This window comes from Arachis ipaensis, chromosome B04 (assembly GCF_000816755.2).
Source record: "Arachis ipaensis cultivar K30076 chromosome B04, Araip1.1, whole genome shotgun sequence".
In the NCBI taxonomy this organism is placed as follows: domain Eukaryota; kingdom Viridiplantae; phylum Streptophyta; class Magnoliopsida; order Fabales; family Fabaceae; genus Arachis; species Arachis ipaensis.
The window spans coordinates 107,266,084-107,289,442 of NC_029788.2; the positions used below are offsets into that span (position 1 = coordinate 107,266,084).

Here is a 23,359-nt window from a genome sequence, read left to right on the forward strand (position 1 = left end):
AAGGCATTGTGAGAAAGCTTAAGAAAAAGCCATGAGTGGAAAAAGGTTGAGAGAAACACTTGAGAGAAAAGCCTAGAGTTATTTTCTGATTTCTTTAGGTTGGTTAAGTGTCTTGTATCTTGTACCTGTAAAGTATCCCTTTCTTAGTTGCGTTAGCACTAAGAGTGATTAGTTAAGTATTAGCATAGCCAATGTCAAGTTAGGTTAGAACTTGAGTGTGAAAGGATTGGGTCAATCCTGTGAAATTGGTGTATGTAATACTATTAACTATAGTGAAATTCTTCCATAGTTGTGGAGGAGACTGGATGTAGGTTGCATAGCACAAGGCAACCGAACCAGGATACATGCTGGTGTTAGCTTTTTTCTTCTCTGCTGAGTTCTGTATTCTGATATTCATGAGACAAAAATAAGTTGTCTCATAAATTTCCGCTGCTAAGTTCAAATAGAACCTAAATTAAAAGTTTGTTTTAAAAGGGTAATAAGAGCAACAGAAAAGGAAGGCATAGATTCAACCCTCCTTCTCTAAGCCTACCACAACCTTCATACATCTTCAGGTGTACGGACTACAGGTCCAAAGACTTCATGTTTTGCAAGTGAGTCTAATTCAGCCTTCATGGCTTCTTTCCATTTTGGCTAATCATTTTTTTGTCGACATTCTTCGACTGATCTTGGCTCAAGATCCTTACTTTCAAGTATGATATTCAATGCCACATTATATGCAAATATTTCATTGACAATTGTCTTATTTCGATCCCATTTCTTTCCTGTAAAGACATAATTTATCGAGATCTCGTCATTTTCATAATTTTCAGGTACCTGAACATCTTCTGGCGTTATATAAGAATTTTGGACAACTGCAGGTGTCTTTACAATGTCTTTTTCAACAGGAATCGTATTTACCTCTTTTCTCTTTCGAGAATTTTAATCTTTGGAACCAACAGGCCTGCCACGCTTCTGGCGTGTATTTGCTTTAGTGGCTATTTGTCCTACTGGGACATCAACTCGAATTGGGGCATTTTCTGCCCTGCCACGCTTCTGGCGTGAATTTGCTTCAGTCACTACTTGTCCTACTGGGACATCAATTCAAATTGGATCATTTTTCTCTGGTATATAAGATTTGGTTATCTTCTTTGTATCGGAAAATGCATCAGGTAATTCATTTGCTATTCTTTGCAAATGTATAATCTTTTGAACTTCTAGTTCACATTGCCCTGATCGAGGATCTAAATGGATCAACGATGATGCATTCCAATTAAGTTTCTTTTCAGGAAGCTTATTCTCTCCCCCTAATGTTGGAAATTTTGATTCATCAAAATGACAATCCGCAAACCAGGTTTTAAATACATCTCCAGTTTGTATCTCAAGATACCTCACTATAGAGGGAGAATCATATCCAACATATATTCCCAATTTTCTTTGGGGTCCCATTTTGACGCGATTAGGTGGTGCAATGGGAACATATATCGCACACCCAAATATTCTTAAATGGGAAATATTTGGCTGCTGGCCAAAAGCTAATTGCATAGGAGAGAACTGATGGTAACTCGTTGGCCTCAAACGAATAAGTGCTGCGGTATGTAAAATAGCATGCCCCCAAACCGAGGTTGAGAGACTTGTTCTCATAAGTAAGGGTCTAGCAATTAATTGGAGGCGCTTAATAAGTGATTCTGCTAACCCATTTTGTGTGTGAACATAAGCTACTGGATGTTCAACACTTATTCTATTAGCCATACAATATGCATCAAAAGCTTGGGAAGTAAATTCACCAGCATTATCAAGGCGAATTGCTTTGATTGGATTTTATGGAAATTGTGCTTTTAATCGAATAATTTGAGCCAGTAATCTCGCAAATACCAGGTTGCGAGAAGATAATAAGCACACATGTGACCATCTCGAAGATGCGTCTATCAGGACCATAAAATATCTAAAAGATCCACATGGTGGATGAATAGGTCCACATATATCACCTTGAATCCTTTCTAGAAATTCAGGAGACTCAAATCCAATCTTTACTGGTGATGGCTTTAAAATTAACTTCCCTTGAGAACATGCAGCACAACAAATTTCACTAGATTTAAGAATCTTCTGGTTCTTTAGTGAATGTCCATGAGAGTTTTCAATAATTCTCCTCATCATGGTTGTTCCCGGATGACCCAATCTATCATGCCAAGTTATGAATTCATTTGGGCTAGTAAACTTCTGGTTTACAATGGCATGTGATTCAATTGCACTAATCTTGGTATAATACAACCCAGATGAAAGTAAGGGTAACTTTTCTAATATAACCTTTTTATTTAAATCATGAGTTGTGATACATAAATACTCATGATTTCCCACATTCATTATTTCAATATGATATCCATTTCGGGGAATATCTTTGAAACTCAACAAGTTCCTCAGAGACTTGGTAGATAATAGTGCATTATTTGTTATAAATTTTGTTCCTCCAGGAAACAAAATTATAGCTCTTTCGGAGCCTTCAATCACATTGCCTGAGCCAATAATAGTATTAACATATTCTTCTTTTGGCACAAGATGGGTAAAATATGGATTTGGATCCTCTAAAGTTTGAAGTTCACTTTAGAGAGTAAAGTGTGATCTTCTACCCTTGAATAGTTTCTCTTTCATATTTATTCTTGGTCCCACTTATGAAATCAATGGTGAGAGATCACACTTTACTCTCTAAAGTGAAATTCAAACTTTAGAGGATCCAAATCCGTAAAATATATATCACTTTTGAGAATAGTGTGCGAACTTGCACTATCCGCAAGGCAATTTATCTTCAGGATATGTCCTTGCCATTTTTCTTCAAAGACAAATAATAATAATAATAAAATAAGTAGAAGTACATGCACAGTAAAATTATTCATATGAATACTTAACAAACACATATATTAAACTATTTCATCATTGATCAAATAGCCAACATTTCCTTTAGGATCCTCAAAGAAATTAGATACATCATAATGAGTGGTAGAATTTTCATCATTTGAAACAAAATTTGTTTCCTTTACTTTGTCATCCTTTTTCAAGGATGCTTGATAAAGATCAACTAGGTGCCTTGGGGTACGGCAGGTACGTGACCAATGGCCCTTTCCACCACAACGGAAGCATTTATCCTCAATTGATTTACTTTGCCTATTGTTTCTTTTTTTATCCCACTTCTGGTGGGATCTTTTCTTGTGAATATAATTTCTTTTCCTTCCATAATTTGTCTTGTTATCAAAATCTTGCCATTTACCTCTTCCGGGGTTATAATTTGCCGCATTTGCTTCAGAAAATGGGACGGCGTCAGCTGGGCGCGCTTCATGATTTCTTAAGAGCAATTTATTGTTGCGTTCAGCAACAAGAAAACAAGAAATTAGCTCAGAATATTTTTTAAATCCTTTTTCTCGATTGCTACTGCAGGAGCACATTCGAGGCATGGAAGGTCGAGAAAGTTTTCTCTAACATATCGGGTTTGAGGAAGTATCACATGATTGTACCTTTCTTCAAGATCTTTCCACAGATCTACAAGATCTTTTAATGTGGGATATTTATTTTTCAATTATACGTCAAGATAACGACGAAGGAAATCATGGCTTTGACTTTATCCTTCTGGGATGTATTATTTTCAGCCTTAACGGTATCTTCAAGATCCATTGAATCAAGAAGGATTTTAGCATCTAGTATTTATGATAACTATTTGTTTCTAGATATATCAAAAGCATTATATTCAAGATGAAAGAGTTTTGACATAATAAAATTTGTTACCTGAAGTTTTCCTAAAACTTCGTTAGAGTTTCGTACTGATAACGTGTTGTGAAATAACTAAATAAATAAATAGGGAAGAGGTAACAAATATAAAATATAGAAATATAATTACATAACTCTACTAGTAATATTCACTAGAATTACTATATCAATATAATGGATATAATTAATATATTTAATTATATTATAATAAAGTATATAAGAGAGAGAATAATATGAAAGAGAGAATGAAAAATATTTGCTATTCTTATTATTGTTGTAGTGTGTTTCATCCAGAGGCTTAAGCCTCTATTTATAATGAAACATTTTCAAACTACATTTAATAGAGTAATCCTTAGTAAAGAGAGTTTCATTGGAAATGGGCATCCACATCAGTACTTATCACAACAGTGTCAAAATTGAGGAATAATTTTCTACAATTAAATTATAAATCAAAAAATATAGAAAATTTGACATTTGTGATATTTGTCAAAAATATATATTAATTTTTACACTTAACTATGGCTGTTAAAAAAAATTATGTTAAAATAGCTCTCTTTTCTTACGGCTATGTTTGGTTGGAAAGAAAGAAATAGAGAGGAAGGAAATAGAAAGGAAAGAAAAGAAAGAAAAGAAATTAAGTGGATTTTTATTTTCTTTAGATGTGTTTGGATGGAAGAAAAATAAGAAGGAAAGAAATGTTATAAAAAGACAATTTTACCCCTATATTATAAAATATATTAAAAAAGTGAAGGGGTAGTATTGGAAGTAAAGAGAGAAACATTAGTTTTCTTTCCATTTTCTTTCCAATGTTGGAGAGAAAAAAATTGGTGGACCCCACCAGTTTTTTTTCATCCATTTTCTTTCCTCTCTAATTTTCCTCCTCAACCAAACAATGGAAAATAATCATTTTCCTTCTCATTTTCTTTCCTCCCTTTTCTTTCCCATTTTGCTTGAAAATTTTTTATTTTTCTGCGGGTAGGGTCGGGTAGGGTAGGGTTTAGAATTTTAGGGTACGGGTAGGGTTAGGGTTGAGAGATTCTCAACCCGCGAGTAGAGTATGGTAGAGTTTTAAGAAAGTTTTCAATCCGTGGGTAGGGTTAGGGTAGAGTCCAAACCCTACCCTACCCTACCCATTGCCAGCCCTACGTGGAATGACAATAGAGTAGTTGGATAGATTTTGACTTAGCTTCTGAAAGAGTTATAGACTCATATTTGGCTTGGCAACTGGTATGATCAAGCTGCGGCTATAAAGTCAATCAATAATATTTGTAAGAACCACTATTATTACATAAATGAATCCAGTTCAAATGCATATAGTATGCTAAACTAAGAAACTAAATACATTCTTAAATATTTGCACTTCCACTAGTAACTAAATAAATAAATAAGTAAAATAAATTCAATTTTGATAAAAAATGAACTAACTCAAAAAGTATAAAAAAGGATGCAAAAATGAACCAACTCAAAAAGTATAAAAATTTATTTTAATTTTTATTCAATAATTAAAAATAATAAATAGCTTAAGCAAAATAAAATTTTTACATTAGCAATGCTAGTATAATATACAAATGAATTCTCCAAAGTAAAATTAAAAAGAAAAGATACTTGAATAATTTAAAATATATTTAATATATTTTTATTTTAGTCATTTATCCTTGGTTATATATATTTTGTTAATAGATTAAAAGATTAAATTTACTACTCATTTTAGTCCAAAGTCATATATTTAACTGATACGTGTTTAAGAGAATATCTTCGTTATTTTAGAAACAAGATATAAAATGATAATCTTATCGTGTTCAAAAATCTAAATATTAAAAGAATTACACTATATTGACACTGAATATCAAAAAGACCAAAAATTTATCTAAAAAATAGTGGTGCTAAAATTATGGCACACACTCATAAGATTTATTGAGTTAAGTGAGAATAGTAAAAAACTAAACAGTTCCTTTTAAATTCATTGAAAAGCACAAATTTAAATTTATCTAATTATATTTAAATTTAATTTGTTGTTTGAATTTGTCAAAAGATTTAATTTAATTTTAATTTTTTTAATAGTATTTTTAAAAATTTAAAATATAAATTAGATCTGATTTAAATTAATTATCACATCTTTAAGTGTTTAATATTTAAATCAAATATATCTTTTCTTTGATACTTGTCATTGTCTTTGAAAAAATGAGCAACTTTTGTTTTGAATGGAACCAGTTCATAACTTCAACTTTAGAGCTGAAGAAAGCTAAACTCGTTTAGAGTTTGTTTATCATAAACACATATTAATATTAATTTTTACACAGGTTCCTCAAGACAATTATATTACCGTTATGTTTATTTTATTTTGTTGGTTCAAACAATTTAGTAAATCTTTTTTTCTAATATTTTATATTAATTTAAATTTTGTAGTTTAATATACACTTTAATTTTCGTTGTTCATGTTGTTGACAATTGCTTATATGAATAATTTGAAAAAATTTGATGATATCGAAAGAAAATTTATGTTGTAATATAAATGGTTAAATACTTTTTTCGTCCTTAATATCTTCGGTAAAAATCAAAATTGTCCCTAACCTTTTTTTTTATTAAAATCACCCTCAACGTTACTGAACGTTTTAAAATCATCCTTTTAAACATAATAATTTTTGAAATGACACAAATACCCTTTTTCTATTACCACTAATTACCTCAATCCCCACCCACCCATTACCCCCACCCCTTCCCACTGCATCTAAAACAGAAAAAACTAGAACGGAAAAAAGGAACAAACTTCGTTCATTAGGGCCGTTGTCATCGTCGCCGGAGAACGTGAGACACTTAGTCGACGATGTTCGGGGCTCCCTTTGCTGTGTCCCTGCCTTCGCCAAAGGTGCTGCACGTTGGGGATAGGGTTTTGTTTGGGTGCCATGACTATATGGTGATACTTCTCGCTGGGTGTCCTGTTCTTGAAAAATTGGTGTTGGAATCAACTTACAATGACGCATGTGGAGGACCCGTTTGTACCCAGGGAAGTTTGATTTGAATTTGAATCATTTGGTGAAGGCTAGGATTGGGTTCTCTTGATACAAAACCTATACTAAGTCTATGTTGTTGATCTTCAATTTCCTCACCAATGTTTGATGCCTTTCGATTCACTCTATTGAAGTTTGATTATTTTAGAATGTTGAAGTGAAGTTGTATGTGATGTGTGGGGCTTGGGGATGGCTGTTGAAAAATCACCACTACAAGAAAATAAGCTTTCTGCCACGCTTTTAAAGCGTGCCAAAAAGTGCTAAAAAGCGTGCCGAAAACTTTTTGCCACGCTTTTTGAGCTATCGGCACGCTTTTGAAAAGGTCACATCCGTGAGCGTGCCGGTTGCTCTATCGCCACGCTTTTGTGGATCTATCGGCACGCTTTCTTTTTTCCCACGCTTTCAACTCTTGCCACGCTTCTAAAGCATCCCAGATTGATTGTTTTGGCTATGCTTTTAAAGCTTGCCGATAGGGTGAGATATGGCTACACTTATTAAATGTACCAATAGGGTAATATATAGCTATGCTTGGTAAGCGTGGCTATTGAGCCCAATAGTAAGATATAGCCACGCTTTTAAAGCGTGGCCATAAATTAGGTCAGAAAATTTTTTTCATTATTAATCTTCTTAATATTTCGTGCAAAATTCATATATAATTTTAAAATCATAGACCAAATATATATAAACTTCTCCATAAAAAAAAACTTATATATAAAATTGTCACCACAAAAGTAGACTTTGATCACAAAGTACTAAAAATCAAAGTCATAACAAGAAAATAAGAATTACAATTCCAAGTATCACATATCTACTTTCTTTATATACTTAGTTACAAAATATCAAATTTCATTAGTGTGATCATCTATTATGAGCTCCATTGTTTTTACCATTGTCCTGCAGAATTTTAAATAATCTGAAGTTAGTGCATGTTATAAAGGCTACTTTAATTAAGTCCAACAAATCCAATTCCAAGTCTAAATTAATTAAAAATTGAAAATGGCAAGGCCACTTTAATTAGGTCCCATAATAATGGAGAAAAAATATTTTAGCAAGCACATAATTGAAACATATATAAGAAGAACAATAGTTTATTTGAAGAACAATAGGGGAAAACCCTCATCAATATAGAAGAATAACTAAACATGTTCGAGTCTTCCAGAAGATATCAGCAATCCAACACTACTGTTAATACAAGGAAATAATAATTTATTTGAAATCCTAATTCTGTATGCATAGGAAGAGCAAGAAATGAATGAGCTCTCCACTTGTAAAAGGCAATGACCTTAATTTACAAAATAAATAAGAGAAAAAACGAGAAACACTAAAGAATACTCTACTACAGTTTTTACCTCTGCTAGTAAGCGTGTAGCTCCTAAAAGGCGTTCCATAAAGTTATATACTTTCCATTGTCACATTTCCTCTTTTTTAAGCTGACATGAAGCAGTAAGAAAACAATAGGGCTTATCATCTTATATGCACAGAAAGTATTTAAGAAAAATATATTTCAAGAACCAGTGACAAATTCATGGGCAATAAACAAGCATGATGATGCAAAATATTAAGTTATACATGAAAGTAAGAAATCTCTTAGGAAATAAGAATTTCAATATCTTCTGTTCTGTGCCTTGCACACTCTTATGGCTTCACTAAACCATCTATATATGGATATGGAAAACTACAAAACAAATCCAAAAAATAAACAAGTCAAACATACCTCTCGAAAAAGATGAACATTTTGTTTTGGTCTATCTCCTTTGATAACTAGTAAACAAGATGACACAAGCTCCTCCAAGTTTGCCGATTGCAGAAGCTTTATATCTCTACTCGCCTTCCAATTACAATTCCACACAAAACCCAAAATGACAAATAAATACATACTACATAGCATGCCCATGAAACTTAAAAAAAAGAAGGAAGAAAAATGTTTCGTTGAAAGCTATTCATATCATTGAAAGGAAAACTTTCAATTTTTGTACCTTCAAAAGATGCTGGAAATATGAAGAACGTCGATGCTGGTTCCTGTTCTTATAGACCAATCTTTGTAGAATGCCACACTCACATTAGGTGTTATTCTTGCCTCAATTGTTTCAAATTTAGTACCCATCAAGTACCTTCAATTTAAGACATGATTTACTGATAAAGCAAGTTAACAATCTATTGAACAAAAGAAAAATAAAAAATTTTAGTATGGGAAACAATCTTGCATTGAACAGAAAATGATGGCGAACAGAAAATGATGGCGAACAGTCCTCAGATACAAGATTTGCTACGACAACTTGACAAGGGATAATCCAGGCTTGAAAGCAAGAGACTTGACTTTGAGGCTATGAGCTTAACCGCAGTACAAGTGTTTATTTCAAAAAGTTCTTATTAATAAGCTAGAAATTTTAATTTCCCAAAAGGAACCGAAAATGACTTATAAATGCTATAAGCTCTGACTTTTCTTTTCTTTTCTTTTTGACTAAATTAAACTAAATAAAAATCTCTAGTCTACTAATTCTGGTCCTTTAATTTACCATGAAATTCATTTGCTACCTTCTTTTTAAGTTTCTTGGACATATTGAGCCCACCACTAGCGTATTGTCTTTTGTCTTTCTTAAACCTGGCGTCACCAAGAGGCTAATTTTGTTAAGAAAGATAAATCAAAACCGAACACGTACATATATGCACCTACGAAATTATTTTGATTTATTCCTTAAAAGTATTAATCTCTATTTTTGTTGTCAAATAATATTTTTCTTTAGTATAGAATTCGAATTTTTTATGACAGGTCTCTATTTATTACTCCATAACACCAACAGCAATGTAGATTTGCTAAAAGCCTGTGATGTTTATTTAGTTGATAATCTGATATATCTGTTTTGATGAGATTTGCTAAAGCCTATAGCCTTATCAGTTATATATCTCAAGGTTCTGAAAATCGGACCGGACCGGCCGGTCGAACCGGTTCAACTGGGAACCGGCAATTCAAACGATCCGGTCCTCTCCCTATAACAGTTTGTAAGAAAACCGCTGAAAAACCGTCGAACCGATCGAGAACCGGTTAGTTGGGCCGGACCGGTAACCGGCCGGTTCAGAGTAAATGACGTCGTTTTAAAATTGTTAAAAAAAAATGGATCATCCACGCGTGACTCAACCCCCCTCCCCTCTTCCCCCAATCATTCATTGATTTCATTCATTCATGTACTGGAGAATAGAGAACTCTGATCGAAGAAACCCTAGCCGCCTAGCCCTCCATCGTCGCCAGCTAACCCAGGTCCCCAGCACTGCCGCTTCTTCCTCTTCCTCGTGTCTGAAACCCAGTAACTCGGCAGGTCCTCTTCAGCTCTTCATCTACGCTGGCTTCTCGGCACGAACTCAGGTTAGTGGCTTCTCGTCTTCATCTTCACTGAATGTTTGGTCTTCTTCTTCAGTTTTTTGGTTCTTCTTCTTCTTCACTGAACCCTAGTCTGCTTCGGTCTTGGTTTCAACTGTTTCAAGTTTGGTTCTGAAGGTTGGTTCTTCAATTCTTCTTTTGGTTCTGTCTTGTATTTGCTGGTTGCTAATGGTGGAAATTTTACAAATTTGCAAATTTTTATGTATGATTCTAATTGTATGATTCTGTATGTATGGTTCTGATGGCAGTTGCTGATAGTGTTTTACTGGTTCTGATGGCTCCTAATTTGTTTGTTGCAATATTGTTGAATGCTGTAGGTAGAATTTAGATATGGTCTTGTTGAGGATTTTTTTTATTTTTTATTGTGATTAGTGACTTGTTAAGCTGCTGTTGTTGTTATGCTGCTGTTTTGTTATGGCACTATGATTGTGTGATATTTAGAAGATGGAAGAGCAAGAAAAAGGATGCCAAAATAGAGAGGGTGAGCTCTATTATTGATGATTTTGAAAGAGGAGCAGGACCAAGAAGATTCTCTTATGAAGAGATTGTCTTTGCTATCAATGATTTTTCCCCAAACAGGAAGTTAGGCCAAGGTGGATTTAGAGCAGTGTATAGAGGCTACTTTGTTGATCTAGATTTGGTTGTTGCTGTTAAGAAGATATCAAGTGTTGTTCACAGAATGGGAACAATGTGTTGTTCACAGAGATATCAAACCAAGCAATGCGATGTTGGATTCTAGTTTAGAATTTTGAATTTGTGATTAATGACTTGTTAAGCTGCTATTGTTGTTATGCTGCTGTTTTGTTATGGCACTGTTGTTGTTATGCTGCTGTTTTGTAATGGTTGCTGCTGAATGCTAAAAGTGGAAATCAAATCAAATGCTGGTTGTTGCTGAATGAGTAGGGTAGCTACCTGCCAATGCCATATATAAATAAATTGATGAATGATGATGATGGTAGTAGAAGGAGAGTCAAAGTGTATAAGTAGTTGGTGATATGTTATGCTTTCTTATTCTCTGAGGTGTTAAGTGATCCCGTTAACCCTTAAAGTCAAAATTTAATATTTATATATTTTTTTAACTATTTAACTTTTGAGTTTGTATTTTGATAAGATCATATGAATTTGGTTGATGATTTTTTGTATAGTGTTTTAAATTTGGAAGATATTTTAAGATGTTTATTTATAATTTATTCATTATTTTATTCTAAAACGGTTTTTCCGATTGAACCACCGGTTAGACCAGTGAACCAGTGAACCAGTAACTAGAGCGGTTTGATGACCGGTTCAGTTTTCAAAACCTTGATATATATCACTCCATTTCCACTTTAAAATAATACTAAAACTCAACAGCCCTTTTGTGTTTTGACATGCACAGAACTAAAGGTTAAGCTGGGAGCACATGTTATTGCAAGTTACTTACTTTGTTTGGATCTCCGCTTGGTGTTTTCTGTGAAAGTATTGAATGTCAGTGTCACAACTCAAAAAGAAATCATAATGGTGGCCTTCGTGTTGAGTGCATTCGTTTCAGCACTCTTGCAAGTCTTGCTGGACAGGTTGGCTTCTCGCCAAATTTTGAAACTATTTCATCAGATAACTTTAGGAGCAAATGAAGCACAAGCAGCAGCCAAGAAGCTGAGGTTCCAGTTGCTATCAGTGAAGACAAGTACATAGTAAAAAAAGTTTTATCTAAATTAAGTAGGGTAATTAATTTATAATATATGGGGAAAATTCATAAATTTAATATTTATAAAAAGATTAATGACAATACGATAATCAACAATAATCAATCTAACAGACCAGCAACAATAATAAAAAATATTTATATGGATTGTGTATGAAATTAACACAAACACACCATCAACAATAATCAATCTAACACAAATAGTGAACACAGACTCAAACTCAAAATAGTTAACATCGAATTCCCTTGAAGCACACATAATAGTAGCATTGCATTGGATGCTCCTCAAAATAGTTAACATCAAATCTGCACTGCATTGCTCACACACATTTAATCAAACACATGGTGGGCAGTAACAGTGGCAGTGACAGAGTCTAAATAAAGAAACAAAGAAACCTCAATGGTTGAGCACCGAGTGAGGGATATGCAGCGATAGACAACGCCGATTAAGGGAGGACACGCCGACGGAGCAGTGCCAACGGGGCAGCACCGATGAAAGGTGCGAGAGAGGGTGCGAGGTTGCAAATCTGATGAGCAGCTAGAACAAGTCACCCATAGAAGGTCACTTCTTATAGCACATGATGAGCAGCCAGAACAAGTCACCCATAGAAGGTCACTTCCAATATCAACTTGCACCCAGTAATCAGTACTAGGAGTGCCGAACTTGATTTTTGTGTAATAAAGCCTAAAATCAAAACAAGAATAGAACAGAACATTGCCGATGCATTGATGGTGCGACAGAGAGAGGGCGAACAATTGAGGGTTCCGAATCCAACGAGGGTTGCATTGATGGTGCGAGGGTTGGGTCCGAGGGTTGAGAAACAGCTAGGTGGCGACAAAGAGAGGGCCCGGTGCGAGGGTTAGAGGAAGGGCTGTGTGACGGTCATTGAGGGCTGTGTGACGGTCATTGATGGAGATGACAATGAAGGCTATGCGACAGTCATTGTGGACTGTGCGACGCTCACTGATGAAGACGACGATGAAGGCTGTGCGATGGTCATTGAGGACTGGGTGCGATGAAGATCGATGAACATGTGACGGCGCAGCTTCACTTTTAGGGTTAAAAGGGAATTTGGAAATGAAGTTAAACTCTAGTATGCTGAAAACTGAAAACTTAGAGAAAAAAAAGTAAAGTGTGAACAAAATGGGTGGAAAACTAAATTTTGGGGGAGGGAACTCTGTTGGCACGCTTTTGTAGGGTGCCAAAATAAATACAGGATATGGACATGCTTTAAAAAGGTGACTATTGGACAACAAACTAGCCACGCTTTTTAAGCTTGTCAGTTTCCCTCTATGGCCATGCTTTTCAAGCGTGGCCGAATTTCAAATCAGTAGCCACCCTAAAAAAAGCGTGCCGACAGCCCTCTGCAAAAAAAAAAATCGTGGCCAAATCATAAATCAGTGGCCACCCTCGCAAAAGCGTGGCAATAGCGTGGCGAAAAAAAGGGTACCGATAGACCTGTTTTCTTGTAGTGCACTTTAATTTGAAATTTTTGTGGTTGTTGCTATTGTTGAATTGTTGCAACAAAAAAAAGAGTTCAGGTGGAAAGAAAAGGGTTGGGGACAGTGGGTGGATGGTAATGATTTAGAATGTTGAACTGGTAATAGAGAGAAAGAAGGTGTGATAGTTATGGTGGCTGAGGTGATGGCGATAAGGAAAAGGAGAAAGAGATGTGTAGCAGTGGTGATGATGATGTAGAGGTTAGTGGTGAGGGTTTTTCTATTTTTGTTTAAGAGCAAAATTGTTCAAAAAATATTATTTATAGACAAAAGGATGATTTTATAATGTTTTGTAATGTTAAGGATAATTTTAGTTAATCATATAAGGATAATTTAATATTTTTTAAATTAATGCTTAAAAGAATATCTTAGTCTTTTAAGAATAAATTAAAAGGTATTTTAGTTTTTTTAAAATCAATCTTTAAAAATTATTATTCTCAATATACTCTTTTTTTTTCTTTTTAGTATAATAGATTTGTTTTACGTGATTATTGTTTTTTGTTTCTAATCCAACTTTATATTTTTTTGAACATTTTTTTTATCAAAGATAGGAAGACTCGAACCCACAACCTCTTAAATGAGTCTGGAAAGATTATGTCATTTGAGCTATAACTCATTGGCTTTTTTTTTTTGAAAATTTAAAAGGAAAAAAAATGGAATTCGATGCGCATATATATGAAAGAAAGTAAAGTAGACACTAGTTAGGAAAACTAAAAAAACTAGGCAAATACCATCCAATCATGCCAAAAACTCCCCTTATCGAAACTCAATTGTGTGAAATCATATCACCCCATAATAAGAGCTGGCTAAGCCGTGTCCGTGACCAAGCCATCAATCCAAAGTTCTCATTTCTAAAATCTGCAACACGTGTCAAACAAAGAAAAATCTCTATAAACTTACGTATGTATGCTAGTGCTAGTGTGACCCAAAATTAGAATATACAAATGTAATAACCCGTATCATACACGTGATAAGATTGAAATTATAATTTTAAGTTGTTGTATTAAAATTAATTTGAATTATAATTTTTTAATTAATAAAAAATAACATGTTATGTATTATTTTTTTTCTTAATATAGTGTTAATTGTATTAACGGTAAAATAGTTATTAACCAATATTAGTATTGACTATAAATAATCTAGTAATACTTAAATCCACCAACAAAATTTTATATGTTGGTTTACTATGAAGTAAGAACATATTAAAATCAGCTCAAAATAAACAACAAATTAATAGAGAATCCTAATGCAGAAAGTTCTGTAATAAATAATAAATAATTTAAACCCATTGAATATCAACTCAACGCTATCCTTTGATACCTGTAAAATATATACCTGAAACAACACTATATCAATGTTAGTATATAAAATTATATGATTAACGTAATTATAAAATTATTTATCAGGAGAATAAAATAATACGGATTTTTATGATAATTTTAATATTCTCAAGCTATTAATGTACAATAAGAATGCATTATCCATTAGCACCTAGAATTTGTTAATTTTTTTAATAGATAGTAATAAATTAAAATAAATAAATAAATTTAAGTTAGAGATTTCATTATTATCTTTTCATTATAGGTTCTCAAAAGCTTCTCTATATACCACATTCATCGTGCAGTTATCTTCCAAGTGTCCGTGATCTTGCAACAGCACTCGCAGACCATCTTTACTCGTTACCTTGATAACGCAACATATAATTGACCATGGGTGAAAAATGGCCTTGGAAGGTATATTCCAACTTTCGATAGAGTTTCTCCCTGAGACTTATTTATTGTCATTGCAAATGATATAATAATTGAGAATTGTCTTCTTTGAAACCTGACCGGTAATGTTTCATTATTTGGAATTAGATTCAGTCTTGGGATAAGAACAATACTTCCAGCTTTGTTACCGGTTAAAGTCTTGCATTCTATCACATGATTTCTCATTCTTCTAACTTGCATTCTCGTTCCATTTCACAAACTATTAGTTTGGCCTATATTCCGCAGCAACATAACAGGAGCGCCAACCTTCACAACCAACTTGTGTGGTGGTAGACCTGACTAATTTATTCCATTTAGAATCTCTGGCGAGAAAGCATCTAACTCAAATTCCATATTTTCCTCCTCAGCACACATAGAGTCAGAACTTAAGTAGACTCTTTTATGTCCAGGTAACCCTACAGTTATCTTGTTGTTGACATCAATGGCACAATCCAGAGTTGGTGCAAGAATTGCTCTTCTATTCTTGAAATAATTTTCAACGGATAAATTGGATAACATATCTGGATACACAAAATCAATGAGGTCATCCAAAGCTGTCTCAGAGTTCTTAACCAAAATGTCAAATGGTATATGAACGATCAATTCACCATCTGTTGTATCACCAGCCAAATCATCACCAATTTTTTGAGTAGCCATTCTGCAAAATTTTTGAGTTCTTGTATGTTGTTGTTTTCACCCAGTGACAATCTCATGTTTTTTGTAAGCTTCAGAACCTTACAGTTATGCCACAAATATGAAGAATTCATAGAAGAATGAATTATATTTTGCCTTGAGCCTCTAGGAATCACAGGTAAAATTTGTCGAAAATCTCCTCTGAGAACAACAACTTTACCTCCAAATGGCAAATGAGCATAGTACAAATTTGAGCACCTCAAGATGTCTCTGAGGCATTTGTCTAAAGCTTCGTAATAATACTTACTTATCTTTGAAGCTCCATCCCATATGATTAATTTGGCCTTAGTTATTAACCTTGTAAGAGGACTTCCATGTTTAATGCTACACAAAGAATCTTCATTTATGGTCAAAGGAATTTTAAACCTTGAATGTGCAGTTTTTCCATTAGGCAATAGAAGTGCAGCAATCCCACTCGAAGCAACATTTAAAACTATACCTCCTTTAGACCTAATTGAGTATGATATAATTGACCATAAGAATGTTTTTCCATAACCACCTTGACCATGTAAGAAGAAAAGTCCATCCATATTACCGCTAACAGTACCAATTATTTGATTGTATGCAAGTTTCTGCTCATCAGTTAGCTTTTCTAAATACCCACCTAGTTCACTCACAAGAGCATTAACGTCAAAGTTTAACTCTTCCATTATAATTCTGTCTTCTAAGATGGACACCAAATTTTCTGGAGGATATGGCATTCCACAATATTCTTTCAATGACTTGCCATTTGACTGGAGTAAATCTTCAATTTTTGTAAGTGCAATATCTTTTATTTGGGCTTCTAACATCATCAAATCTATATTTTTTCAATTTAAAATAACATAATTATTTGAAAAATTATTAAATAAGTTTCTGGCAAAAAAAGTCTGAAATGCATTGTTGAATGATAATATATATATATATATATATATATATATAATCCAATTTTTGAGTAATAGTTTTTAATATATTTTGTTTTGTTATATTTTCTAAATATTATCAGAGAAAGAGGAAAAGTTAAAGTGAATACTAATAAATAATTTTGTCATATGTATGATAATTTTACTCCCAAGAAAGGCATTTTGTTAAAGAACATCACTCTTAAAATTTTTTATCCAATGTTTTTGTCATAATTATAGGCTAAATTGAATTCTACCATGGCTATAAAAATTTATAATAGGCTATAGTTATTTTTCATTGGCAGTAATCTTCTTTGTTCATATAGTACGTCATCAGAGAGAAAGTTCCAAGTCTTTTGCCAAACAAAATCTGGTCTACTCATGTTATTTGATGTTAATAAAATAACAAAAAGTCTCCTTAGAAAAGTTGTAGAGTGTCATGTTTCTGCTTTAGAGATTGCACTAATGAATTCTTTGTTATCCTGCAATAGTCCTAGTGCATAGCATGCATCTTTGAAGGAGTCATAAACCACACCATCAACTGTTCTTAGATCACTGAAACTCGTACATCCCTTTTGAATGTTTAAAACTAGCTTTAGATAGTAATCTTCCTTATTCATTGGTGATATATGAGATATCCTTCCTATGGCATAGCCTTGCTTTCTATGAGTCCACATATGATGCTCTCCATTCGAAACAAATTTTGTTGGAAACTCAAAATAAGTTAGATTTCTTGTATCATTATGGGCTTCATTTTCTTTGAATTATCCAATCAACATAGATTTCTTGAAAAAAGAAGTCTCAACAATCAACTAAATTGTGTCATTATCTTTGTAGACAATCGACATATCATCAAGAAGATGGAATGTCAATCTTATATTACGTATTTCATCTACCTGAGATCCATTGTTTTAATAAAATGCAGCTGTCACCCTATCATTACCTTTGTAAAGATACTTCAACAGATATTTGATTACTGAAGTTTGACAAATATACTCAACATTGATGTGACATCCAAATTTTAGAAGAAGACCGGCATTGTATGGAACTATGAAGGACTTGTCAACCTCAACATTTTTTTTATATAGAGTTCGCCCATCATCTCTTCTTTAATATCTTGAAAAGCCTGCTTCGTCAATAATTGTCCTATCTCTGAAGGCTTTGGGAAAAAACTTTAAGCATTTACCATTGATCATGCATTGGCTCTTACTATTTAAATGACCTCATGGACTATGATTGAGTAGATAATTGGATAAGTATGTATTCGGTTTCTTGGTGATCACGTAGATAATTGAGTAATTGAGTTGCAAATTGATCCCTGACGATCGGATTCCTGCCGGTAAAGAAATTCACAAATATAATCGCGTTGTAAGTATAGTTTCTAAACCAATAGAGAATCCTTTCGTACAAAAGTTTGGTTGTCACTTAAGCAAACCCAATAAAAATTAATAATCGAAGTATTTAAACCTCGAGTCGTCTTCTCAAGGAATTGCAGGGAGGTATGATTTATTATTGGTTATGAGTAAAAGTGTATTTTTGGGTTTTTGAAATAAGGAACAAGTAATTTAAATGATAAGAAAAATAAATTAATAATAATAAAATCTCTTAGCAAGGTATGAAAACTGGACGTCCTATCCTAGTTATCCTTATCAATTATGATGAGAATTGGATTTTGCTCCCACCTTGTTAACCTCTAACTATGAAGGTAAATTAAGTGGATGAATCAATTTGATTCCTCTGGTCCTAGTCAATTCCTATGGAAAGACTAGCTTTAGAGGGATCCAAATCAATCAGCAAAGATAACAATTATCAATCACAAGGAGTTTGATAACTCAAATGTCTCCAATTAATCAATTCATCAATTAAAGCCAAGAATATAAAAAAGCAAAGTAAAAATCATAGATCTGAAATACCTCAAATTGTATTAATTAAGAAAATCAATCCTAACATGGAAATTCATAAATTAAATTGGGAAAATAAATAAAAGGAACATTGAACCTAGAAATTGAGAAGAAGAAATCCTAATCCTAAGAGAAATCCTAATTCTAAAACCTAAGAGAGAGGAGAGAGCCCCTCTCTCTCTAAAACTACATCTAAAACCTAAAATTGTGAATTATGAATGTTATATTAATTGTTTTTTTATAAATAGATGCATTCCCCTACTTTATAGCCTTTAATCTGTGTTTTCTGGGTCGAGAACTGGGTCAAAAATAGCCCAGAAATCGCTGGTTGCGAAATCTGCCACGCTGGTTTTTTGTCACTGCGACGTGTTTGCATGAATCATGCGTTCGCGTCACTTATCGTCAGAGAAATTATGGCATATTATATATCATTTTGAAGCCCCGGATGTTAGCTTTCCAACGCAACTAAAACTGCATCATTTGGACCTCTGTAGCTCAAGTTGTGACTGTTTGAGTGCGAAGAGGTCAGGCTAGACAGCTTTAGCAGTTCCTTCAGCTTCTTGTATTCCTTCCATTTTTGCATGCTTCCTTTCCATCCTCTAAGCCATTCCTACCCTGTAATCTCTGAAAGTATTTAACACACATTCACGGCATTGAATGGTAATAAGAGAGGATTTAAACATAGCAAATTTAAGGCCAAAGAAGCATGTTTTCAATCATAGCACAAAATCAGGAAGGAAATTGTAAAGCCATGCATTTTGTATGAATGAGTGTATGAAAGATTGATAAAATCCACTCAATTGAGCACAAGATAAACCATAAAATAATATTTTATTAACCTCCCCACACTTAAACATTAGCATGTCCTCATGCTAAGCTCAAGAGAAGCTATAAAAGAGTGAAGAAGAATGGTAGATAAGTATGAAATGCAACCTATCTATATGAATGCAACTACATGCAGAATGCTTTTTTTCTACTTGGTTAAAAGTAAACAAATCTTTTAAGAACAAATATGAACTGGATTTCACTAATTCAAATCACAAAATAAAGTACAAGTGAACTTGTAAAAGAAAATAGCTCGTGAAAGCCGGGAACAAAGAATCGAGGATCGAACCTCACCGGAAGTGTATACACTCTAATCACTCAGGTGTTTAAGGTTTGACTCTTTCAATTTTCTACTAACCTTACTTTCTAAGGCTTGCTCTTCATCTAACAATCAACATAAATTTAATGCACAGATACACATATCAAGAGGTCTTTTAAGGGTTGTAATGGGGTTAGGGTCAAGGTAGGATTGTATTTGGCCAAGTGGACTAAAATCTGAATCCTTAATTAACTTAAACTTTCCACCTAACTTTAGACAATCCATATAATCATAATACCACATCTAACTATCCATTAGCCATGTTTTTCACATATTCATGCATCCTAATTTCGAGTACAGTACATATGCATTGCTTTCACCATTTACTTTGGGGCATTTTGTCCCCTTTTACTTATTTGCTCTTTTTCTTTTCTTTTTCTTCTTTTTTTTTATTTTATTTTATTTTATTTTATTTTTTTCTAATTTTCTCAATGCATATGATTAAATTATTGAATGCATGAACATGTCCTAAACATTTCTTTCTCATTTTCATAAAGATATATAACACCCAATTCTTAAACCAAACATTTCCAAATCCACTTTCCCCACACTTAATTCATGAGCACTCTCACTAGTCTAAGCTAACCAAGGATTCAAATTAAGGACATTATTATTTTCCGCTTAGAATTAATGATGTGCTAAAGTAAAGAATAAAATAGGTAAAATAGGCTCAAATTGGTTTGCAAAGGATAATGAAAGGTTAAGGCCATATGGGTATGTAAGCTTAGTGAAACAAAGACCTCAATCATATAAGTGCATGCATACATCAAATCATGGAAATATAGAATTAAGCATGACAAAGATCACAATTTTAGAGAGAACAACACACACCAAAAAATAAAATATTGGTTGATAAAATACAACCAATCAAATAGGCTCAAAATTTCACTGGTTTTGTGTGTTCGAGCTCTAAACCATGTTTCAGAATAATATTTCTTCAAACAAGTTTAACAAAAGATTTTAATTTAAATTAGTGAAATGCTATAAAAAATTTCTTGAAAAAGAAAATATTACTTTAACCAAGTGGTAAAATATGCACAAAAATCAAACAAACATGCAATTAAACATGTAAATGCAACAATGAACAAACAAAGAAAATAAAATATTGGTGTTGAGAAGAAAATAACTAACCCATGGAGATCGGTATCGACCTCCCCACACTTAAAGATTGCACCGTCCTCGATGCATGCTAAGATGTGCAGGTGGACGGGTTGCTCCAACTGACGCTTTTCTTCCAGAGAATGGGCAGATGGACTTTTCTGTCTCCCCATGTAAACGTCTTCTGTTTTCCTTCCTCGGTGGCCAGCCTAAAAGAAGAGGAAAAAGAAGAAAAAGTAACCCAGAAATAAAGATAAGAAAATAAAGTCTGTGTAGTTTAATGCCAAATAATGAGGGTCTCAATTACATGGTAGCTACAACATGCAAGTGAGAAAACAATAGAAGCACAAGGCATACCAGTGGTGCAAAAAATTGCAACAAAGGGGAAGAGTGTGGGTAATGAAAGACAGTATAAGTTCATATCACTGCAAGAGAAGTACAAGTATCATAAAAGATTAGCATTGATTTAAATAATATTGCCCAATCAGAATAAAACAAGTCATGAAGCACCAGGATCATTCAAGAGAAGATGCAACAGTTAAATAAGAAAACTTAACACCAAAGAAAAAATAATAAATTTAGAAAAGAAAATTAAAATATGCACAAAATTAAAATGCAATGAATGAAAGTATGCAGATAAATTAAGTAAAATAGAATGAAAGAAAAGAAGGATGAGAAGTTAAAGAGATGAAGAAAAAGAAAGAAAGAAGGGCAGAAGAAAAAATTAGGATTAGGGAAGAAAAGATAAGATTTCTTGCATTTATCTGGATAAGCTGTGCAGTGAAGGCGAGGCGGACGCGTGGGGCACGCGATCGCGTGACCTGATTTGTGCTATTGGCGCGAGTGCAGCTTCGCGCACGCACAACTTTCTGTTTCGTACGCATATTGCCAAAATTTAGGGTGATGCGTTCGCGTAGGTGACGCGGTCGCGTGAATGACCATATTTTGAAAAACGACGCAGCCGCGTGGGTCACGCGGTCGCGTGGTAAGGCTTGTGCTTCCAGCATCATTCCAGCCCTACTCCACCATAACTTGCTGCCATACACCCATTTACGTTGATTTTGCAGGGCCACACGTTTGCGTGGGTGACGCGGACGCGTGGGAGCCTCTTTTTCAAAATGACGCGGACGCGTGGGCATATTTGTGCCTAAGGCTCGCCTTCAGCCACGCTTTCGCGTGACTTTCTGTTCAATTTTTTCTTCAGAACGCATCTATGACGCGGACGCGTCAGCGACGCTTACGCGTTGCGTACATTTTTTTATGCAGTATGCAGAATGCAAATGCTGATGCAGCACTATGAATGAACACTAAGAAAAATAAAATAAAATAGAACTAAAAATAAAACAAAATAAAACAAAACTAAGAACAAAAAGGAAATAATATACTATGGTGGGTTGTCTCCCACCTAGCACTTTTAGTTAAAGTCCTTAAGTTGGACATTTGGTGAGCTCTTTGTCATGGTGGCTTGTGCTTGAACTCGTCTTGAAACTTCCACCAATGCTTGGACTTCCAATAAGCTATATCAATACCAAGTAAATTTCTCAAGCTTTGATAGAGTTCTTCACAAGCTTTGAGCTCCCAAATTTGATCCTCGTATATTTCTGGATCCCAAATCTTGTTTCTACACCCGTCGTCAAGTGGATCATGATGATTCCATCCGGGTGATTCAGCCTTAGAAATCTCATTTAGGCACCCAAACATCCTCCTAGACCCAATTAATTGAGAATTATGCCAACCCTTACAATCAGGCCTTGAACTTCCAACCATAACGAACCTAGGATGGTGTTGCCAACCACTGACCATCTCCCTCTTACTCTTATAGCCACAAAGAGCTCTGAGCTGACCATGTGTCTCAAGTAAACCATATTCAAGTGGAAAAGTAAAGGTCAAGGATAAGAATTTTACCCACTTGAATGTTGTATTGGATGGCAATGACTTTGGGGATGAGGTCTCCAACAAGTTTGGCAAGGTGATTTCAAGCTCCATTCCCTTGTGCTCTCCCTTGATAACTTCCACCTATTTGCAAGCTTCTTCAGTTTCAACCTCTTCCTCTTGGTAGCTTTCTAAATCAAACTCTTCTTCATGGCTTACCAAGGGCATGGGAGGTTGTGCTTCTTCTTCTTTAATCTCCATCTCTTGATCAACCTCTTCAAAGTCTTTAGCCATGATATGCCTTGGAGGTTGTACACCCTCTTTGGCAACAAATTCAAACGTCTTGGAAGAAGGTTCTATGACTGGACTTTCCCATGGAGGTTCTGCATCTCCTAGATCTTCAACCACTTCTTTCTCTTCAATAATTATTGCTTTGTCTAGTTGTTTTAGTATAAAATCGTACTCATCCTTGATGATTTCCTTTCCATGACAACTCCTTTCAACTATTCCTTCATCTTCAAGGGTCTCTCCTATCTCCACATTTTGGGCCTCCTCTTGCTTTAAGACAAAATCAGACTCCTCTTTAATGTCTTCCTTCACTAATTTTTCAACCACTCCTTCGACTTCAAGGGTCTTCACTACCTTCATCTGTAGGACCTCCTCTAGCTTCTTATGAAGTATGGATTCACGAAGATGATTCCTTCTTTCTTGTTCCTTGTCAA

General features: G+C 34.1%; 2 long non-coding RNA genes across 2 annotated transcripts; both read right to left on the reverse strand.

The window, feature by feature from the left end:
* LOC110270740 lies at positions 8,497 to 8,855 on the reverse strand. Its single transcript, XR_002360377.1, has 2 exons — positions 8,720 to 8,855; positions 8,497 to 8,571 (listed from the first exon to the last, which is right to left on the reverse strand). It is a non-coding gene; the product is annotated as an uncharacterized LOC110270740 (long non-coding RNA).
* LOC110270741 lies at positions 11,472 to 22,271 on the reverse strand. Its single transcript, XR_002360378.1, has 3 exons — positions 22,261 to 22,271; positions 20,945 to 20,946; positions 11,472 to 11,677 (listed from the first exon to the last, which is right to left on the reverse strand). It is a non-coding gene; the product is annotated as an uncharacterized LOC110270741 (long non-coding RNA).